The sequence below is a fragment of the Ranitomeya variabilis genome, chromosome 1 (genome assembly GCF_051348905.1).
Source record: "Ranitomeya variabilis isolate aRanVar5 chromosome 1, aRanVar5.hap1, whole genome shotgun sequence".
NCBI lineage: Eukaryota > Metazoa > Chordata > Amphibia > Anura > Dendrobatidae > Ranitomeya > Ranitomeya variabilis.
Window position 1 is genome coordinate 1,003,702,539 of NC_135232.1, and position 5,000 is coordinate 1,003,707,538.

General features: G+C 31.2%; 5 non-coding genes across 5 annotated transcripts in view; all 5 read right to left on the reverse strand.

The window, feature by feature from the left end:
- Positions 1-410: 410 nt before the first annotated feature.
- TRNAC-GCA (transfer RNA cysteine (anticodon GCA)) lies at positions 411-482 on the reverse strand. The gene has a single exon. It is a non-coding gene; the product is annotated as a tRNA-Cys (tRNA).
- A 1,949-nt stretch (positions 483-2,431) lies between these two features.
- On the reverse strand, positions 2,432-2,503 carry TRNAC-GCA (transfer RNA cysteine (anticodon GCA)). The gene has a single exon. It is a non-coding gene; the product is annotated as a tRNA-Cys (tRNA).
- A 439-nt stretch (positions 2,504-2,942) lies between these two features.
- Positions 2,943-3,014, reverse strand: TRNAC-GCA (transfer RNA cysteine (anticodon GCA)). The gene has a single exon. It is a non-coding gene; the product is annotated as a tRNA-Cys (tRNA).
- Positions 3,015-3,459: 445 nt separating this feature from the next.
- On the reverse strand, positions 3,460-3,531 carry TRNAC-GCA (transfer RNA cysteine (anticodon GCA)). Its single transcript has one exon. It is a non-coding gene; the product is annotated as a tRNA-Cys (tRNA).
- A 1,451-nt stretch (positions 3,532-4,982) lies between these two features.
- Positions 4,983-5,000, reverse strand: part of TRNAC-GCA (transfer RNA cysteine (anticodon GCA)) — a 72-nt gene continuing 54 nt past the window's right edge. The window contains exon 1 of the tRNA in view: positions 4,983-5,000. This exon is cut by the window's right edge and continues 54 nt beyond it. This is a non-coding gene — a tRNA (tRNA-Cys).

The window sequence follows — 5,000 nt, forward strand, 5'->3', positions numbered from 1 at the left end:
TTTTTTTTTTACGTAAAAACTGAAATATTTTTGCGCAGTTTATATCATGGTGACTTTTTTTATGATAATGTGCATTTTACTTTGCTAAACAGATTTCATTAATTCAAAAAGTACAAAGAAACACTAAGGTATTTTTATTTTACAACTCATTTCTGGGGATTAGAGTCTTCCAATGTGCCATATGTATCTTTTGTCGATTTCTTTTCAGACAAAATTTCTCAAGCATTTTCCAACATTTTTAAATTGTTTTCATATTAAGAAGGCACATCAACATGAACTTTTTGCTACATTTCTGAAAGAGTATTCACATTAAGAAAGTACATAAACATGAATTCAACTTCATATGGTTCTAAAATTTCCATGAACATATAGGTAAAAAAGCATGTTTAATCTGTTGACAAAGTATCTGGAGGGGGCACTCGGAGTTGAACCAAGGACCTCTTGATCTGCAGTCAAATGCTCTACCACTGAGCTATACCCCCTACATTTGGAAAACACACCCTCTTCTTTTTTTTTTATGTAAAAACTGAAATATTTTTGCGCAGTTTATATCGTGGTGACTTTTTTTATGATAATGTGCATTTTACTTTGCAAAACAGATTTCAATAATTCAAAAAGTACAAAGAAACACTAAGGTATTTTTATTTTACAACTCATTTCTGGGGATTAGAGTCTTCCAATGTGCCATATGTATCTTTTGTCGATTTCTTTTCAGACAAAATTTCTCAAGCATTTTCCAACATTTTTAAATTGTTTTCATATTAAGAAGGCACATCAACATGAACTTTTTGCTACATTTCTGAAATAGTATTCACATTAAGAAAGTACATAAACATGAATTCAACTTCATATGGTTCTAAAATTTCCATGAACATATAGGTAAAAAAGCATGTTTAATCTGTTGAAAAAGTATCTGGAGGGGGCACTCGGAGTTGAACCAAGGACCTCTTGATCTGCAGTCAAATGCTCTACCACTGAGCTATACCCCGTACATTTGGAAAACACACCCTCTTCTTTTTTTTTTACGTAAAAACTGAAATATTTTTGCGCAGTTTATATCGTGGTGACTTTTTTTATGATAATGTGCATTTTACTTTGCAAAACAGATTTCAATAATTCAAAAAGTACAAAGAAACACTAAGGTATTTTTATTTTACAACTCATTTCTGGGGATTAGAGTCTTCCAATGTGCCATATGTATCTTTTGTCGATTTCTTTTCAGACAAAATTTCTCAAGCATTTTCCAACATTTTTAAATTGTTTTCATATTAAGAAGGCACATCAACATGAACTTTTTGCTACATTTCTGAAATAGTATTCACATTTAGAAAGTACATAAACATGAATTCAACTTCATATGGTTCTAAAATTTCCATGAACATATAGGTAAAAAAGCATGTTTAATCTGTTGAAAAAGTATCTGGAGGGGGCACTCGGAGTTGAACCAAGGACCTCGGGATCTACAGTCAAATGCTCTACCACTGAGCTATACCCCCTACATTTGGAAAACACACCCTCTTTTTTTTTTTTTTACGTAAAAACTGAAATATTTTTGCGCAGTTTATATCGTGGTGACTTTTTTTATGATAATGAGCATTTTACTTTGCTAAACAGATTTCATTAATTCAAAAAGTACAAAGAAACACTAAGGTATTTTTATTTTACAACTCATTTCTGGGGATTAGAGTCTTCCAATGTGCCATATGTATCTTTTGTCGATTTCTTTTCAGACAAAATTTCTCAAGCATTTTCCAACATTTTTAAATTGTTTTCATATTAAGAAGGCACATCAACATGAACATTTTGCTACATTTCTGAAATAGTATTCACATTAAGAAAGTACATAAACATGAATTCAACTTCATATGATTCTAAAATTTCCATGAACATATAGGTAAAAAAGCATGTTTAATCTGTATCTGGAGGGGGCACTCGGAGTTGAACCAAGGACCTCTTGATCTGCACTCAAATGCTCTACCACTGAGCTATACCCCCTACATTTGGAAAACACACCCTCTTTTTTTTTTTTTTACGTAAAAACTGAAATATTTTTGCGCAGTTTATATCATGGTGACTTTTTTTATGATAATGTGCATTTTACTTTGCTAAACAGATTTCATTAATTCAAAAAGTACAAAGAAACACTAAGGTACTTTTATTTTGCAACTCATTTCTGGGGATTAGAGTCTTCCAATGTGCCATATGTATCTTTTGTCGATTTCTTTTCAGACAAAATTTCTCAAGCATTTTCCAACATTTTTAAATTGTTTTCATATTAAGAAGGCACATCAACATGAACTTTTTGCTACATTTCTGAAATAGTATTCACATTAAGAAAGTACATAAACATGAATTCAACTTCATATGGTTCTAAAATTTCCATGAACATATAGGTAAAAAAGCATGTTTAATCTGTTGAAAAAGTATCTGGAGGGGGCACTCGGAGTTGAACCAAGGACCTCTTGATCTGCAGTCAAATGCTCTACCACTGAGCTATACCCCCTACATTTGGAAAACACACCCTCTTTTTTTTTTTTTTTTTATGTAAAAGCTGAAATATTTTTGCGCAGTTTATATCATGGTGACTTTTTTTATGATAATGTGCATTTTACTTTGCTAAACAGATTTCATTAATTCAAAAAGTACAAAAAAACACTAAGGTACTTATATTTTACAACTCAATTCTGGGGATTAGAGTCTTCCAATGTGCCATATGTATCTTTTGTCGATTTTTTTTCAGACAAAATTTCTCAAGCATTTTCCAACATTTTTAAATTGTTTTCATATTAAGAAGGCACATCAACATGAACTTTTTGCTACATTTCTGAAATAGTATTCACATTAAGAAAGTACATAAACATGAATTCAACTTCATATGGTTCTAAAATTTCCATGAACATATAGGTAAAAAAGCATGTTTAATCTGTTGAAAAAGTATCTGGAGAGGGCACTCGGAGTTGAACCAAGGACCTCTTGATCTGCAGTCAAATGCTCTACCACTGAGCTATACCCCCTACATTTGTAAAACACACCCTCTTTTTTTTTTTTTTTTTTTAACAACGTAAAAACTGAAATATTTTTGCGCAGTTTATATCGTGGTGACTTTTTTTATGATAATGAGCATTTTACTTTGCTAAACAGATTTCATTAATTCAAAAAGTACAAAGAAACACTAAGGTATTTTTATTTTACAACTCATTTCTGGGGATTAGAGTCTTCCAATGTGCCATATGTATCTTTTGTCGATTTCTTTTCAGACAAAATTTCTCAAGCATTTTCCAACATTTTTAAATTGTTTTCATATTAAGAAGGCACATCAACATGAACTTTTTGCTACATTTCTGAAATAGTATTCACATTAAGAAAGTACATAAACATGAATTCAACTTCATATGGTTCTAAAATTTCCATGAACATATAGGTAAAAAAGCATGTTTAATCTGTTGAAAAAGTATCTGGAGGGGGCACTCGGAGTTGAACCAAGGACCTCTTGATCTGCAGTCAAATGCTCTACCACTGAGCTATACCCCCTACATTTGGAAAACACACCCTCTTCTTTTTTTTTTACGTAAAAACTGAAATATTTTTGCGCAGTTTATATCGTGGTGACTTTTTTTATGATAATGTGCATTTTACTTTGCAAAACAGATTTCAATAATTCAAAAAGTACAAAGAAACACTAAGGTATTTTTATTTTACAACTCATTTCTGGGGATTAGAGTCTTCCAATGTGCCATATGTATCTTTTGTCGATTTCTTTTCAGACAAAATTTCTCAAGCATTTTCCAACATTTTTAAATTGTTTTCATATTAAGAAGGCACATCAACATGAACTTTTTGCTACATTTCTGAAATAGTATTCACATTAAGAAAGTACATAAACATGAATTCAACTTCATATGGTTCTAAAATTTCCATGAACATATAGGTAAAAAAGCATGTTTAATCTGTTGAAAAAGTATCTGGAGGGGGCACTCGGAGTTGAACCAAGAACCTCTTGATCTGCAGTCAAATGCTCTACCACTGAGCTATACCCCCTACATTTGGAAAACACACCCTCTTTTTTTTTTTTTTACGCAAAAACTGAAATATTTTTGCGCAGTTTATATCGTGGTGACTTTTTTTATGATAATGAGCATTTTACTTTGCTAAACAGATTTCATTAATTCAAAAAGTACAAAGAAACACTAAGGTATTTTTATTTTACAACTCATTTCTGGGGATTAGAGTCTTCCAATGTGCCATATGTATCTTTTGTCGATTTCTTTTCAGACAAAAATTCTCAAGCATTTTCCAACATTTTTAAATTGTTTTCATATTAAGAAGGCACATCAACATGAACTTTTTGCTACATTTCTGAAATAGTATTCACATTAAGAAAGTACATAAAAATGAATTCAACTTCATATGGTTCTAAAATTTCCATGAACATATAGGTAAAAAAGCATGTTTAATCTGTTGAAAAAGTATCTGGAGGGGGCACTCGGAGTTGAACCAAGGACCTCTTGATGTGCAGTCAAATGCTCTACCACTGAGCTATACCCCCTACATTTGGAAAACACACACTCTTTTTTTTTTTTTTTACGTAAAAACTGAAATATTTTTGCGCAGTTTATATCATGGTGACTTTTTTATGATAATGTGCATTTTACTTTGCTAAACAGATTTCATTAATTCAAAAAGTACAAAGAAACACTAAGGTACTTTTATTTTACAACTCATTTCTGGGGATTAGAGTCTTCCAATGTGCCATATGTATCTTTTGTCGATTTCTTTTCAGACAAAATTTCTCAAGCATTTTCCAACATTTTTAAATTGTTTTCATATTAAGAAGGCACATCAACATGAACTTTTTGCTACATTTCTGAAATAGTATTCACATTAAGAAAGTACATAAACATGAATTCAACTTCATATGGTTCTAAAATTTCCATGAACATATAGGTAAAAAAGCATGTTTAATCTGTTGAAAAAGTATCTGGAGGGGGCACTCGGAGTTG